This window comes from Bos mutus, chromosome 18 (assembly GCF_027580195.1).
Source record: "Bos mutus isolate GX-2022 chromosome 18, NWIPB_WYAK_1.1, whole genome shotgun sequence".
In the NCBI taxonomy this organism is placed as follows: domain Eukaryota; kingdom Metazoa; phylum Chordata; class Mammalia; order Artiodactyla; family Bovidae; genus Bos; species Bos mutus.
In genome coordinates, this window is record NC_091634.1 from 50,180,062 (window position 1) to 50,196,755 (window position 16,694).

At 52.0% G+C, this 16,694-nt stretch overlaps 1 long non-coding RNA gene across 1 annotated transcript in view; it reads left to right on the forward strand.

Annotated features, from left to right (window-relative positions):
- LOC138991840 (uncharacterized) overlaps positions 1 to 15,459 on the forward strand; it is a 287,475-nt gene extending 272,016 nt beyond the window's left edge. The window contains exon 12 of the long non-coding RNA XR_011467732.1: positions 12,501 to 15,459. This is a non-coding gene — a long non-coding RNA (uncharacterized lncRNA). The remainder of the gene's footprint in view (positions 1 to 12,500) is intronic.
- The last annotated feature ends 1,235 nt before the right edge of the window (positions 15,460 to 16,694 follow it).

The window sequence follows — 16,694 nt, forward strand, 5'->3', positions numbered from 1 at the left end:
GCGTCCGTGAGCGGTTGCTGTTAGAATATGACAGCGAGCATTATGGTCTGGGGCTCTGTTCCCTTTACTCCTGGAAAGGAAGGATTTATGGTCTTCCTTTTCTTATGTTGATGTTGGACCTAATGTTTATTGGTTATAAATGCTACAAATATAAACCTGTGGTACAAGTCCACAGACGGTGCAGTTTGTCCCATTAGGGAAGCGTCCATGGCCACACCTGGTGAAGCACTGGAGTTTACATTCCCAGCACCCAAAATACACTTCAGCTATAAAAGCCTCGCTTTGGGAGCTTGACAGCTCTGTGGCTGCATCCAAGAAGAGCTCAGGTTACGGTGTGTGTCTGAAAACCGTCTCAGGTCTTTCTCTGGGGTGCAGTTGTGCTCACGTGGCCGAGGAGAACTGAGGGGCAGGGGTGGGGGGCGCCAGACCACTGTGCAGCCAGGGCCTCCAAAGCCAAACCAGCTGCCCCGCTCCCTGGTGGGAATGTCGTCGCTGGCATCCTCAGGGCAGGATGTGAGCCCTGTGGCCGGACGGCTGGAGAGCGAGCGGAGGGAGGGAGACCCCGGGGGGAGAGGTTTCTGTGTGGGAGAGCCAGAGGGGCCGGGAGGGTGGTCAGGTCAGGGAGGATGTGAAACCTGCAGGCCTCCCCGATGGTCTGTGTCGAGGGGGCCACGTCCTGAATAGCATGTGACAGACGTGGCTCTGTGTGACCCACCACCCCCGCCCCACTCTGGCCAGACAGGCTCCGCTGGTCTGTCCTGGTCTGTCTCCAGGGATCTTTGATGGACACATAAGCCACTCAGATGTCTAGTCACCCCATGGCCAACCTGTAGATGGCAGAGGGTCGGGGGCAGCCAGGGCAAGGGGAGGAGCACTGGGAGGTGGGAGCCCCCAGCCAGCCCCTGTCCACGTGCACCCGTGTGAGAGACCCTGCCTGAGCTGCTGGCCAAGGTCTGTGAGGGAACAGGCGCTGAGCTATTCTATTGCTGCTGGAGGCAGCTTGGCACACAGCTAGCATCCGCAGTGGCTTACAGGTCACAGCTGACATGAGCCCCTGAGTTTCTGAGGGCCTCAGGGTTTTCCATCCAGAGAGTGAGAGGCGGCCTCTGAGCCTTCTTCCTGGGAGAACCAGAGCCCTGTCCGCGTCTCCGCACGGCCGCCTTCCCACGGCCCGTGTCACCTCCCCTTCAGTCTCTTATAAGGACACCTGCCATCTCAAGATCCCTGATTACATCTGCAAAGACCCGTATTCCAAGTAAGGTCCCGTCCACTGGTACCAGAGACAGGATGTGGGCATGAATTGGGGCACGTCAGCCCCCATGGCATGCTTCACCTCAGGGCAGTGTGGTGCAGGAGACAGACACCATCGGCCCCAGTGTGCGTCTCGGCTCTGCCGTTTCTGACGGGGTGGCCCACGCCTCTCTGAGCCTCTGGCTCTCCATCTGTATCACCCACAGCATTGCCATGAGGACTGCCTCAGATGGCACATAGGCCAGCCCTTGGCGCTGCCCTTGACCACACAGTGTGGCCTTGGTACTGGGCAGCCCAGCACAGTTCTGACCCAGCAGTTAGTGGTCAACCATACTCCACCCGCCAGACAGCAACGTCCTGGTCCGGGCCTGTGAGAAGGGGCCGTGCTGGCCTTTCCTGCGTGGGAGACGGGGCAGACCAGAGCGGGTCAAGGAGGGGCTCTAGACGGACAGGAGGCCCACTCTCACCCTTCCCGGCCCCCAGCCAGGCGGGCGGGGCCTTTCCCTGGGCCCTCCCTGTCTTGCTCTCTGTTTGCCTGGATTTGAGCACCAGCCCCGGACCACGTTCCCAGGGAGTCAGCCAAGGGCGAGCCTCCCCCGCACTCCCGGAAGATGGGACTCTGGAAGGCGCTCACTGGCATCTTGGATACCCACAGCGGTTCGCCAGAGCACAGATGCCCCCAATGTCTGCCTCCTGACTGGCCCCCCTCTACGGCCTCCCTGCCCTCTACCCACTCCCAGGCCCCCCCAGCAGGGCCAGCAGCAAATGACTGAACCGGGCGACCTCCGCATGCCCCCGGCGGCGCCAGCACCAGCCCAGGGCAGGGGCCTTCAACAGGCTTGGATTAGAGGTTTGGGGTTTGGAACATCCACATTGGGATAAAATCAGAATTTTTTTTTTTTTTAAAGAAGACAATTTCAGAGACACAGTCTGAAAAACAAAACAGCTTTTTAGCTCTTTCTCTGAAATGACATCAGCGGCCACCACAAAGCCCGAGTCGGCCCCGTTGCTCTCGGCCGTGGGGATGTATCATTTCCCCTCCAAAATACCATCGGCGTTGTCCGGATCCCAGCCGACTTGGAGCCGCTCCCTCGGTGGGAAGCGGCCTCGCTTTCCCACCCATGCTCCAGAAGGGCCTTATAATTGGAAAAGTGCAAGTTGCAGATGAACCGGGAGCCCGGGCCAGGAAACGGGCTTTCATGGCGCTGTGCTTGTGCTTGTCTCACACCCACCCCAGTAGTGCGGGCCACGTGGGCATTCGCGTCCTGGGATTCCGGGAACAGCCTTGCGCAGGACAGCTGCGCCCTGTCCCTCCTGCCCCCTCCCTCCAGCCCCATTCAGACCCGCGCCCCTGGGGTTTTCAAATTGTATGAAAACTGGAGGATATCTTCAAGATGGATTTTTGTTTAATTGAAACAGCAACCCAATTTCACTGAAATGTGTTTATCACCACATAAAGATAGGCATATAAAAAGAGACCAGAGAGAAATACAATGACATATTAACAGTCTGGTTGTCTAGGGCTGATGGGTTATTATTATTTTTTTTCTAATTCCTGCTACTTCTATAAATTTTCTCAATTTTACTTTTGTAACACAAAAAAACATTATTTATTAAAAACCACCAACTGGATCTTGTCACAGGGCCAAAATGAGCTACTTAAGAGAGTGGAAAGTCAGGCTTTATGGAGAGCCAGCAGCCCCTGGGGACTTATTTCTTTGAAGAGACACTTTTTAAAAACTCAGAAATAATCTGCATAGTTGAAACTTCTGTTCCTCTGGGATTGTTATTCCTTCATTAGTTAAAGTGATTTACTGAGTCACAGGAAATTTTGCTGCTGGCCCAAAAAGTGATCCCATTTCCCAAGCATCCACTGAGTGTTTGCCCTGATAAAGCCGCTGCGTTCCTGCCCTGGGCGGGCGCACAGTCTAACAGAGACTGCTGGAGACCCGTCTCTTGTTCCTTCAATTGGCAAACACGTATGAGCCGCTGCTGTGTGCTGGGTGCTGTTTATGGGGTGCTGGGACGCGGCAGTCCACGAACAAGACGAACTCCCCTGTTTTCATGGCGTTTAAATTCATGGCAAATGTAGACAAAGGGGAATGTAAAACTCGCTCAGGAAATTCAGAGGAAGGGGTCATCAGTGATGGTAGTGATGGGAGGTGGGGGGTGTCCATGTGAGGGAGGGTGTTATGGGTTGAATTGTGTCTCCCCCAAATTTGTATGGTGAAGTAAGTGCCTTGGAGGTGACGGTATTTGGAAATGAGCTTGTTGCAGATGTAATTAGTTGACACAGTCTTTAGGGTGGGCTCTAATCCCATGGGACTGATACCTTGTTAAATGGAGGGGTTTGGACACAGAGCTGTCCTGCTCTCTCTATGTCAAACACGTTCTGATTCACATGGACACGTGTGTGAGGCTGGAGGGGGAGACCTCAGGGCACCTAGAGGCCCCTTCCCTTTCTGGAGCCCACCAGTGGCCTTTGGGAGAAAGCTGAGGGAAGCAGGGCCCCGTGTTGGTTCACTCATCGAGTATCACTGAGCTGCTACGAGCCAGACGCTACCCTAGGACCAGACACAGATCCCTGTCCTTATAGACCAGAGATTTCCCTGAACACCTAGTATGCTCAGAGATCGCGCTGGGTGATTGAGACCCAGAGTCAAATGAGACAAGGTCCCTGTCCCCTTCCACCCTTTCCTTGGTCCATCCATTCATTCATCCACTCCCTGTTTCTGCTCATCTGCTGTCAGGGAGTCTGCCAGACAGTGTGGGAAACGAAAAAGGAAGAGTCACCGTAACAGTCTGATCAGGAAAACAGGTGTGTTTAAAAAAAAAAACTCTAAACAATACGACAAGTTCTCCAATAAAAGGAGGCACTGAGTGCTTTAGAAACACACAAGAGTGAGAGACAAACAGCCTGGGATGGAAGATTTAGAGGAACGTCTGCAAAGGAGATGGGTTTTGAAGGAAGAACAGGAGCTCACCAGGGAAAGAGAAGGTTCACCTGTGCAAAAGCACAGAGGCATGTGTGAGAGCTGTGTTTCTGGCGGTCCGTGCGAGGAGAAGCTGAGGTTGTGAGGCTCCAGACGAAGCTGTGGAGCTGCAGGGACCATGGCTTTAAAGACTCCGATATTCACCCGTTTATTCCACAACTTTTTATTGAGCCCCTGCTGTGTGCAGGCGCTGTAGACATGACAGGGAACAAGACAGTGGAAACCTCTGCCTTGAGGGAGTTTATTTCCTGCAGAGGAGACAGGAAACGTCCATGTACGAGGGAGAAAGGTGATGGAGGTAGGGCAGGAGAGGGGAGAGGGTGGTCAGGGAGGCTCTCGCCAAGAAGACCCAAAGAAGGGGGCCAGTGGGGTAGGTGGCCCCCTGGGGAAGACACTGCACCGAGGGGTGGTGCCCAGCACCTTGGACCTGGGACAGGAGACAGAGCCAGGGGGAGGGTAGTGTGGTGGGGGTGGGGGGCTCCTGAGTGCCACAAGGCCGAGGAAGCACGAGGACACCAGCTCACGGGGTTAGGTGGGGTGTTGGCCCGAGCTGGATTTGAGGGATAACTCTGGCTCCAGGTTAGGAGCAGGTCCTAGGTGGGGAGTGAGCAAGGGCAGGGACGCCTGAGCTGATGGCCCCAGCAGAGTCTTAGCAGGTTCTGGTGGCTCAGGAATGATTGGATGGATGGATGGACAGACGGACGGTGCAGCCTCTGGGCTCTGGAGGCCCACGTGGAACCTGAGACACAGCCCAGGGAGGAGGCTCATCACCCCCACTAGTAATGTAACTGCAGCGTCCGGCACTGTGTCTGCTTCTGGGGCTGCTGCTTCAAATGACCACAAACTCGGTGGCTTCACACAGCACACATGGTTCTCCCAGAGTCTGGAGGTCGGAAGCCTGATGTGGGTCTCACGGGCCCAAGTCCAGGCGTCTCAGGGCCGCTGGGCCCCTCTGGAGGCCCCAGGGGAGAGTCCTTCCTTCGCTGTTTCCAGCTCCTAGAAGCGCCTGCGTCCCGTGGCTCGGAGCCACGCACCCCTCCCGTCTCCCTTTCCGTCATCGCATCTCCTCCTCTGACTCAGACTCCTGCCTCCCTCTTCTAAGGCCCTTCCTGTTGCTACCTGGGACCTAGCTGGATAATCCAGTATCCTCTCCCATCTTAAGGTGGGGCCGTTTTCCAGCCCCCCTAGGAGCCTCTGCCAGGCTGTGCAAGCCCCTTACCATCTTTGGTCTCCAGGCCCTCACAGTCACCCAGGGAGGAGCTGCTTCCAGTGATGAAACGGGCTCAGAGAGGGTGACTTTCCCAGGTCACACCCCTGGGTCCTAGACGCAGTCCTGGCATTGGTCACCCCATCCACCTGCCCTGTTGCTGATGGCCTCCCTTCACCATGTGGAATCCCCAGGGCCCTCACCTTCATAGCAAAGGGCCTCCCAGGAGAGACACAGACAAGCCCCTCAAAGAAACCCTGGACTTTCACAGAGGTCACCTTGGAAAACCACCTCACCTCCGAGAAAGACACACCCCAACCTCACCCCTGTTGCCCTGCAAGAAAGCCAGGCACCCACTCTTGAGAACCAAGTGCCTTTCGAGCTCCCGGGGTTCCTCTGAGGAGTCCCTGGGGAGGACGGTCTCTCTGTGACAAGCCGGCTGGCGGGGGCTCGGCCTAGCATCGGGGTGAGCCCAAGTGTCAAGCAGAGAAGAGCCAGAGCCCCTCTGACACCGGGCGCGGGGGGGCGGACGCTCGCGCCAGGAGAGGCGTGCAGCCTTGTTTATTTTTATTTTTGCGACTGAAAATGCTCACTTCCTAGGCCCCTCGGCTCGGTGTGGCTGTTCCTTTAAAGAGAAAAAGGAAGTGTGGTCCTGGCAGAGTGAACCGAAGCAATAAAAAATAAATCTTGGTAATTGTTGTGGAGACAGAAAGCAAAACAAACCGGACTTAAGTACATTGTAAGAAAATGTCAGCGTCGGAGGCCGGGCCATTAGCGTGCGAAATCACTCCTCTCCCCGGAGGAGCCGCTGGACGCGGACCAGCCTGTTTGATTTTCTGCATTCCTCATTCTGGGGTTTCTTGGAACGTCAGACTACTGCGTTTTTTTCTTTTTCCTGAAAAGGACGGGTGGCTTCAGAGATGTCGATTGGAGAAACGTCAGGAAGGAGCCTGAAGGGAGACAGCCGTCTGCGAGCCGTTCCGCTCAGCAGCAGTTCCTGGGCCCCGGGCCCGCAGGTGAGAGCGGAGGGCAGGGCCGAAGGCGGGGGTGTCCTGGAAACACCCCCCTACAGATGCCTCTGACAGCAGCGTCTCCCCTTCAGCATCACCAGAGGGAGCACCCAGCATCACGTCTGCAACGCGGACAGTAAGTGGGATGTGTCTCTACCCCAGGGTGACTCACCTGTGTTTTCAGAAATTATAGCAAACTCCCCCCGGCACACCTTTCTGCGCCGTTTGTCACAGAAACAAACTTCAGAGTTGTGAGTGGGTGTCCGAAAGGACCAGGACTGGGGTGGGAGTGCAGAACCCGGGGTGACATTCTTGGAGTGCATCCCAGGAGCCGATTCCCAAACAGCCCTCGTTTGCTGGGAGAGGGTCCTCACTCATGTCCGATGCCTCTGATGGAACCCCTCACCTTTGGAAGATTCTGGTTCGGATGACTGAGTGACGTTGGGGATCTGAGTCTGCCTCCCAGATGGGGAAACTGAGGCTCAGAGCGTGACAGAGGTGGCTCAAGTCCTGATATGGGCCCAGCTGGGATTCCGGCCCAGGAGCTCTTCATCCCAGTCACCCCCTTACATGGAAGGCAGTTCAGAGATCCTGTGTGAGCGCCAGCAAAGCACAGACATGGCCACTCGGCTCACGTTCCCAGCGTCCACTGTGGTCACATAAACCAGACTTTCTTTGGGAAGGACCTCATTTCTATCCTGAACTTTCTGCAGAGTTGAAGACCCAAAGATAAGCCACTTGCTTAACTTGAAGAGGCCCAAAGTGTTTTCCTATCAGCAACTTCTGGCCAACAAAGATCCGTCTAGTCAAAGCTGTGGTTTTTCCAGTAGTCACGTATGGATGTGAGAGTTGGACCATAAAGAGGGCTGAATGCCAAGTAATTGATGCTTTCGAACTGTGGAGCTAGAGAAGATTCTTCAGGGTCCCTTGGACTGAAAGGAGATCAAACCAGTCAATCCTAAAGGAAATGAACCCTGAATAGTCATTGGAAGGACTAATGCTGAAACTGAAGCTCTAATACTTCGGTCACCTGATGCGAAGAGCCGACTCATTGGAAAAGACCCTGATGCTGGGAAAGATTGAGGGCAGGAAGAAAAGGGGACGACAGAGGATGAGATGGTTGGATGGCATCACTGACTCAATGGACATGAATTTGAGCAAACTCTGGGAGATGATGAAGGACAGGGAGGCCTGGCATGCTGCAGTCCATGGGGTCGCAAAGAGTCGAACATGACTTAGTGACTAAACAACAACCTTCTGGCCAGCTGGAGTGCCTGTTCTGGGCTGTGTCTTGTCTTTGGGATTCCAGGTTTACCTGATGACGGTCAGCACTGCCCCGGGAGCTAGCGGGAGAGCAGAGATGAACCCTCTCTGAGATCTTCCCCAGACAAGCTGGAGAGATTTCCTCTCCTCCCATCTGAAATCGCGTTCTGAGGCTCACTGCCTCGGGGGCCTTCTGCTTTGGCTCTGGCCAGGAAGACCTCGAGGGGGCTGTGCTGGGCTTCTCCCACTAAATCAGAAATCTGGACACTAAGTGTGCAGAGAGGGGAGCCCGGCCTCTCCGCTGTGAGCTGAAGCAAGGCCCATTAACTGGCTGGGAATGACACATGGCCAGGGATTAGCGGGTTTACAGACTCTAAACAGCTGTAAGAGCCAGGGGAAGTGCCGCAGCTGCCCAGGGTAAGGAGACCGGCATTGGGGCGGATGGGGGAGGCACCTGGCCCCTGCGCTAACCGGCTGTGCAACACACACAGCAGGCTTGCCTCCCTAAATCCTCTCGTCCCTGTGTGCACCGACACACCTGCCTTCCCTGCAGGGGCCTCTCCCTGACCCCAGACAGCAGGAGCGCATCTGACCCTATTCCTTCCGGATGGCACAGAGGCGCCCCGCATTTGGGGAGGCACCTGGGTATTTTCCAGATTGCAGAGGAGGCCTCAGTTTCCATGCAAGGCAGGTCGTCCTACAGCGTGCCTCCACTAATGGGCAACAGCGATGTGCATGCGTCAGCTGCCATCAACTTGCTGTGCCTGCCTGGGGTTTCTGAGGCTCCACCCAGGCCATGGAGAAGGCTGAGGCCATCGACAGGTGATGTCTGCTGCGGGCGTGGTGGAGTGTGTGCCTGGATACACCATGCCCGACCTGGAGCTTGGGCTGAAGGAGGGAAGATCTCAACACACACGTGTGTGTGTCTGGAGGCACCTTGGCCACAATAGCGAGCGTTCCAAGACTTCAGCACATTTTGTCTTTTATCAGCCGGCCTTGAGATACAGCCCATGTTTTATGGAAAGGACTGAGGGGAGGAGAGACTGAGTCCTGTGCTCAGTAAAAGGCAAAATAAGGTGGATCCTGTACCTTTAACCCCTTACCTCCTGGACCTCTGGGAGGGGAGGACAGGCTGATGGCTCTGAATGGACAAGACTGGGTTCATTTCTCAGAGCTGCTGTTTATCAGAGGGGTAAGTGGGCTCTCAGAAGACAGCCTGGTCTCACCTTGGATGCAGGCGGATAGTAGTATTTCCGTTGTATCATCCGGGGTTCAGAGAAGGAAAGGGACCCCTCCAAGCTCACACAGCTTGGAAGAGAAGAAACCTAGACATGTATACAGGGCTAGTCTGCTCTGACCGATGCTCTTTCCTCTACGTCAGATGAGAAGGTAACTCTTATCCCCTGTGACCAGGGACATGAAATCAGAACGAGTCTCGAGAATGAGCCAGAACACCCAGCAACGTGCCCCTTCTAAGTTCACGCAGCTGCAGGTTCCTGACATGTCCTCCCTGGGTCCTTGGACTCACACGCTCTCCAGAGGCCATCAGGACGGACACAGACACCTTGGGCCACACGAGTGCAGCTGTCTCATGGCATTCCCAGCCCAGCTGGGAAAAGGAACTAGCACAAACCTCAAGAGAGTGCCGTTCTCAGGGAATCCACAGTCTGGTCGGGCTGCTCAGAGTGGGAAGGGAGGCTCACGCTCTCTTATCTCTTGACTCGCTCAGCCCCGTCTCCGGAGAGCCTTCAGCCCCATGAGAGAGGATCTGGCGGGAAAAGGGAAACCGCGCACCCGGGACTGAACAAAACCTGAGCTCCAGGGTCTTTACAGGGAGCCCATCACCATGACCTCCTGACCTGTCTTCTGGGGGCCATGACCAGACTTTTTGCTGAGGAACATAGCTGCCGGGGTCCCCAAGGAGCCATCTCCTGCAGCCCAGGGAGAGTGGTGAAGCTGCCAGGCCCCGGATGGTTTCCCGTTGTTCCCAAGCACCCTCACGTCTGAGTGCTGGGCATCTTTCAAGGCACGTGGCCACCCCAGGAGCACACCGCTGGCCTCTGCTGCAGCAACCCACACACCCTTAGCAACCAGAGACCATGTTGGAAACTCTGTGCTGGGGCTTCCCTCAGAGCAATGCCAGCCACACATGCATGAGTTGTGATGATCCCTCATGCAATGTGGGAACCCTGGGTTTGATCCCTGGCTTGGGAAGATCCCCTGGAGAAGGGAAAGGCTACCCACTTCAGTATTCTGGCCTGGAAAATTCCATGGGTCCATGGGGGTCGCAAAGAGTCGGACATGACTGAGCGACTTTCACTTTCTTGTGCCAAAGCGGCCACTGCCATGCGGCCCACACGACCAAGCGTGTACACTGCCTTCCCCATCCTCATCTCCCCCATCCTCACGGATTTGACTTTTTAAATAGGGAAAATATTAGCGTTAAATTGTATGCAGAGTACATCATGAGAAACGCTGGGCTGGAAGAAGCACAAGCTGGAATCAAGATTGCCGGGAGAAATATCAATAACCTCAGAGATGCAGATGACACCACCCTTATGGCAGAAAGTGAAGAGGAACTAAAGAGCCTCTTGATGAAAGTGAAAGTAGAGAGGGAAAAAGTTGGCTTAAAGCTCAACATTCAGAAAACGAAGATCATGGCATCCAGTCCCATCACTTCATGGGAAGTAGATGGGGAAACAGTGTCAGACTTTATTTTGGGGGGCTCCAAAATCACTGCAGATGGTGACTTAAGCCATGAAATTAAGACGCTTACTCCATGAAAGGAAAGTTATAACCAACCTAGACAGCATATTCAAAAGCAGAAACATTACTTTGCCAACAAAGGTTCGTCTAGTCAAGGCTATGGTTTTTCCTGTGGTTGTGTATGGATGTGAGAGTTGGACTGTGAAGAAAGCTGAGCGCCGAAGAATTGATGCTTTTGAACTGTGGTATTGGAGAAGACTCTTGAGAGTCCCTTGGACTGCAAGGAGATCCAACCAGTCCATTCTAAAGGAGATCAGTCCTGGGTGTTCTTTGGAAGGACTGATGCTAAAGCTGAAACTCCGGTACTTTGGCCACCTCATGCAAAGAGTTGACTCATTGGGAAAGACTCTGAGGCTGGGAGGGATTGGGGGCAGGAGGAGAAGGGGACGACAGAGGATGAGATGGCTGGATGGCATCACTGACTCGAAGGATGTGAGTCTGAGTGAACTCCGGGAGTTGGTGATGGACACGGAGGCCTGGAGTGCTGCAATTCATGGGGTCGCAAAGAGTCGGACACGACTGAGCGACTGAACTAAATTGAACTGAAAAATCAAAACTCTTCAAACTTGGAAGTTCCGCTCCCTTCACCTGTTCTCACTCTATCGTTAATCACTTTCCTTGATAATTGTTGGCCTGTCCATCCTGCATGTCTTTGAGAGGGAAAATGTTTCACACATACCTGATATATATAAGAGAGACACATAAGAAATAAATATACATTATATGCAAAATAAGGCGCACTGTACATCCGGTTTTCACTCGCTTCCTCCCTCAGCGTCGCTCTCTGAATATCACCCACGTCACTCCCGGCCAGACCTTCCCACTTCTTTTTACCAGTGTGTCGGCCTCCACTGTGTAGACGGGCCAGTTTATTCAACCGAATCTCCTAGGTGTCGGCATGTTGGTATTTCCAATATTTTGCAATGGCAAATCATGTTGCAGTGACCTCCACATGTATGCCTTCTCATCGTCAAGGGAAGTATTTTCCATGCAGTGCAAGCCTGCGTGTTTTTGCATAGTTGAACGTTGCCTGTGGCGGAGCATGGACTCTGAGGCTTCTCTGCTTTGGCTGCGGCTCCTCTCTCATGAGCAGGCTGACTTGTCCTTAACAGACCACCTGCAGTCTCCTCTTTCGTAAACAGGGATGATATTACACATACTGTTCTCTCCATGGGATTCTTGTGAGGACTGCCTGAGCTGGTGTGCACAGAGATGCTTAGAATTGCACCTGCCACATAGGAGACCCTCAGACCCGTCCTCAGGGTGTGTCCGTACGAGACATTGTCAGAGGTCCCTCAGGACTGGTAAATGGTTACCGAAGGATGTCCTGAACCGTAGCATCTGCCAATCTCCACGGTGTAAATACTCCCACGTGGTTGTCACTCAGCTTGGCATGGGGAAGCACACAGTTGGCTCTTCTGATGCAGTGCCAGCTGTCCCAGCATCTCCCCCATGTGCCCTCCGACCTCCTGACCGCCTGTGAGCAGCGCTGCCTGCCCAGCAGCTGACCCTGGTGGGTGAGGCCTTGCCCGAAGCTCAGCCCGGCCTGGCTTCCTTCCTTTCCCACTCCCACTTCCTCCCTCCTCCTTTACCTGTCTTTCCTGAGAACTTCCCTAATCAACTCTTTTCACACACACTCTTGCCCCAGGGCCTGCTTCTCAGGAACCCGCTCCAGACCATATCTCAAGATACCTTTTCCCCAGAAGTCACTGAGGTTTGGGACTCAACAATACTCTACAAACTCACAAGCCCTCCTCTTTTGCACGAACCCCGCTGCAGCCTTCTCTGGGGCTTCCTCCGCGTCTGTGCCCCAAGGTGTGTCTGTCTCGGTCCTGACTCACGGGGCAAGGACTTCTCCTCTGACTCAGCAGTGCCATTTCCTGCCCACAACCTTCTAGAGCTCTTGCACTTTTGACACAATGGAGACCAGCCCACCCCTGATTCACCAGCTCAGTTTTCTGTCACATCCTGTACTTTCCCTGAGGATTTTTCTGTTCTCTTCCTCACCAGGGCCAACGCCAACCAGCCCACAAGCAGCAGAGAACAGCAACTCCGCCAGGCAGACTCCAAGACGGTTCAGAAAAATAAAGAGGCAAACGTGGCAGGTCAGGAGGTCCTTGGCTCTTCTCTCGTTGGACTCGAATTCGCTGTGTTGAAACATACGTAGTCTCTGAGTTTCCTTCCTCACTTCCCCCAAGAAGGCCTTGGCGGGGAGGCAGCATGGCGCTCCATGTGGCAGAAAGGCGAGAGAGCCGCTCGCCAGCAAGTGTAATCCCTCTGGAAAGCATTCAGAATACTCGTGCGTTCTGTACTTTTCCCCCAAGTAAATAAGGTGGGAAAGCATCAGAAAAGTCAAAGTTTTCCTCAGGAATCCAGACCACGGGGAGAAAAATGACAAGTTGTCATGGCTCACCCTTGCGAGCCACGAGTCTCTCCACGAACCCAGCGTAACACCAGTGCCTACAGAGGAAGGGACACCTTCGTATCTGAGCTTGGCTGCCACACTGAGTAGAACCAGAGGAGCTGCCAAAAAAACGGCCACTTTGAAATCTAGTGAAAGCAGCTAAGTCAACAAAGGAACAACAGGATCCCAGGTTGCAAAACAAGTTGGAAACACTTTTCCAAGTGCTGTCTTGGTGACCGCATGACACAGATCCTTTGCTTTGCCTCCAGAAACATTTAGCTCAGGGTTGCTTCTCGAATTAACCTACAGGCAGAGGAACGTGCTCTTAGGGTGAAACTCCATTGTTGCTGTTGCTTTCCGCAGAGCTCACCATAAGATATTTTAAATGTCCAGCACTAAAGGACATTTTCACGTCAGTCGTGAAACCATTCCAGAACTCCGTCCAACGACAGACAAGCACCATTGTGCCGATAAAACATTGGGGTTTTCCTTCCTTCAGAACTCCATTAGCAACCCAGAACTAGGTTCATCAGGATATTTTGAGTTATAATTCTTAATTTAAATTGATTGTCTCCTATTAGGATAATTTATAAGTGAAATGAAACCAGAAACAGAAACAGCAAGAAATGTCAAATACCTTGCCTGTCTACAAAAGACGGAATGGAGGACCCGAGATTTGGTGGCAACTCTGAGCATGGTCCACGTGTAATCTGGAACACGTGGGTCCCAACTAGCCTCTTACATTCAAATTGGTAAATAGGAGATGCATTCTCAGTTTCATTTTCTTCCAAAGAGCCTTCCAGATTTATGAATAAAGGGCAGTGATGAAGAACATATACTTTGGACCCCAAAACCTTGAGTTTCTTCAGTCTTCAGCTGGCTACTTATAGGTGCATTGTGTATAAACTGCAAATCCCTTCCCCTCACTCTGCCGGGGCTGTAGCATCTCTCAAGGTTGCTGGGGAGGTGTTAAGACATGAGGCATAGGGAAGTGGTCACCATGTTAACATCTCTTCTTACAGCACAAGCTCAATTCCGCAACTACTCTTGTCTTCTTCATTTATCCCCTATTGAAAGAGATTGGTTATTTAAAACATAGTCTCTGTCTCCATAGCTTTATAATAATGCGAATAATCCCACTTGATGCACACAAGGGCATGCGCAACGCAGATGCACACGTGTGCCTCTAGGAAGGTAATTTTCTCCAAACCACATTTTCAGGGCCTGTGTGATTCAGGCAGGGGTGCTAGCTGTTGCTTTCCTAGCAAATAACATTTGTCCAAATCTGTTTACTCTCAAATTTATATGACAAGCTTCATTAGCTACAACTGTGGACTAAATGGTGGCCACATGGCACTCAGAAACGGTCTTCGGATGTCGGTTTACCCAATTGTGCAGAGTGATTTGTTTTTAATGAATTATGCACACTGATCATAGGCTCTACTCAAAGCCTCATTTACACTGGAAATTCCTGAAATTGCTCTTCATTTTTCCATGTTCGTTCTTTTTTATTTTTCCCTTGAAAGTTCACAAACACTTTCTGAGAAAGAAAAGAATTAACACACATCTTTTTGTGGATTAGGAAACACAGATGATTTGATAGAAAGCAGGCTCAGGTGAAATATTCATGGTAATGAATCAGCTCTCTGGCTTTCTTTAAATAAAAAAAAAATCTATGGAAACCCTGACAGCAAAGAAACTCTGACTAAATAAATTCAGGGTGGGATTCAAGGACTGGGGTCTTAAACTTCTCTAGAATAAGTCAGGGTGCTAAGAACATGGTAGAGACCCAATGAATATGTGTGAGCAAATTAATAAAATCACACTTTCAAACATGTTCTTCAGAAGTTGAGCAAGAAACTGTCCCTTTTCTCAGGCATCCTGTCCATGGAGCTGCCCATCTAATGGCTCAGATCCACTCTGCACCCGAGTGAGCTAGGAGCTCGGCTTCCCTTCCCAGTGGACCGGACAATAGCAGGGTGTCTGGGCCGTGTCTTCTGCACAGTTGCAGCTGGGAAATTTCGCATTAAGCCTGTAGATGGGGCAGGTTCAGTGTTAAGCAGTGTTCACAGAGGGAATAGAAAAACAAACCCATACCAAGGGATTTTATTGCGCCAGAGAATTAAAAGTCCATTCACAGGACTTCAAATTCAACACTGCAACTAGCCTTTATGAAACTGCCAGTTGTCGAATTTTGGTGTAATATCAAGGAAGAACGGAGAAGGCAATGGCACCCTACTCCAATACTCTTGCCTGGAAAATGTCATGGCCGGAGGAGCCTGGAGGACTACAGTCCATGGGTTGCTAAGAGTCGGACACGGCTGAGCAACTTCACTTTCACTTTTCACTTTCATGCATTGGAGAAGGAAATGGCAACACACTCCAGTGTTCTTGCCTGGAGAATCCCAGGGACAGGGGAGCCTGGTGGGCTGCTGTCTATGGGGTCGCACAGAGTCGGACACGACTGAAGCGACGCAGCAGCAGCAGCAGCAGCAGCATCAAGGAAGAAGAGTAGGCAGTGATGTGCAAAAGCTTATCAAAATGCTCCTACCATCTCCAACCATCTGCATGAGGTGAATTTTCTTCTTATATTTCAGTCAAAACATATTACAACAGACAAGTCAGAAGCAGACTAAAAATTGACTTGTCTTCTCTTATAACAGATATTGAAGAGATTTGCAAAAATGCTAAAACAGTGCTACTCTTCTGACTGATTTTTTTTTTTTTTTGGTTTGGCAACATATTGTTATTTTTCATTAAAAGTAAACTATTTAGGTTATGGCTTTATTATGGCTATTTTAAAATATATTAAATGTTCTAAATACTTCTTCTAATACAGTGAAGAATAATATATATAACCCACAGACATCAAACCCTTTGAGACTCTCGATATTTTTTAAGATTGTAGAAGGATTCTGAGACCAAAAACTTGAGAATCACTCTTCAAACTAAGTACTTCCTGAAAGCATCCCCCCCCAACCCTGCCCCGAATTGAACTCCACGCAGGACTGGCTCCCACGATACTAGAGAAGTTTAGAGGCATGATCCACTTGATTTTCTAGGGGAAAAGCAACTACAGGTCCCTTCTCATGCTATAAGGATCTCAATTTCCTGTGTGTTTCACAGTCATATTGAAATCATTTGCAGAGATTTTTACAGTTATATGAAGTGGCAAGATAAAATGGGCCCATTATTCAGATGGGAAAAATAAAGGTAAAAAGTTGAGATGATGCTGAAGAGCAGATCCTGGGTGGATGCACCCGGTTATAGGCAAGGAAGACCCCAGCTCTCCAGCTCCCCAGGAGCCCCCACAGCTCAGGAAATCGCACAGGGCCTGGCTTTCTCATGACACACCCCTGGTTTGGCCTGTGGTCTCAGCTGCAGTCACCATGGGAATAGCCTGTAGTATCCTGGCCCCTGTTCACTTCGGTCACCACTGAAAACAGGAATTATCCAAGTGGGTGGAAAAAGAAAATGTGAACAATCTAAGTAGCACGACGACAGACCAGAGCCTGGCCGCCCTCCTGTTTGCCTCTTTCCAAATCTGAGTGATTGCTACCCAGGCCCCCAAACCCCGTGCTGATTTAAAGTGACAGTCGGGGCCCATTTCACTGCGGTCTGCAGTCTCCAGCCTGCCTGAACCGACCCGGTTACAGCCTCGGCTCAATTTCCCACACACGGCCCTGAAAAATGATTCCGAACACCAGACCGCAAGGGGCTTTTTATCTTAGCTGTCAGCCTGAAATACATTCAGAACTCAAAGCAATTATGGAAACATTTGGGTCTCCTGAACTTTTCGC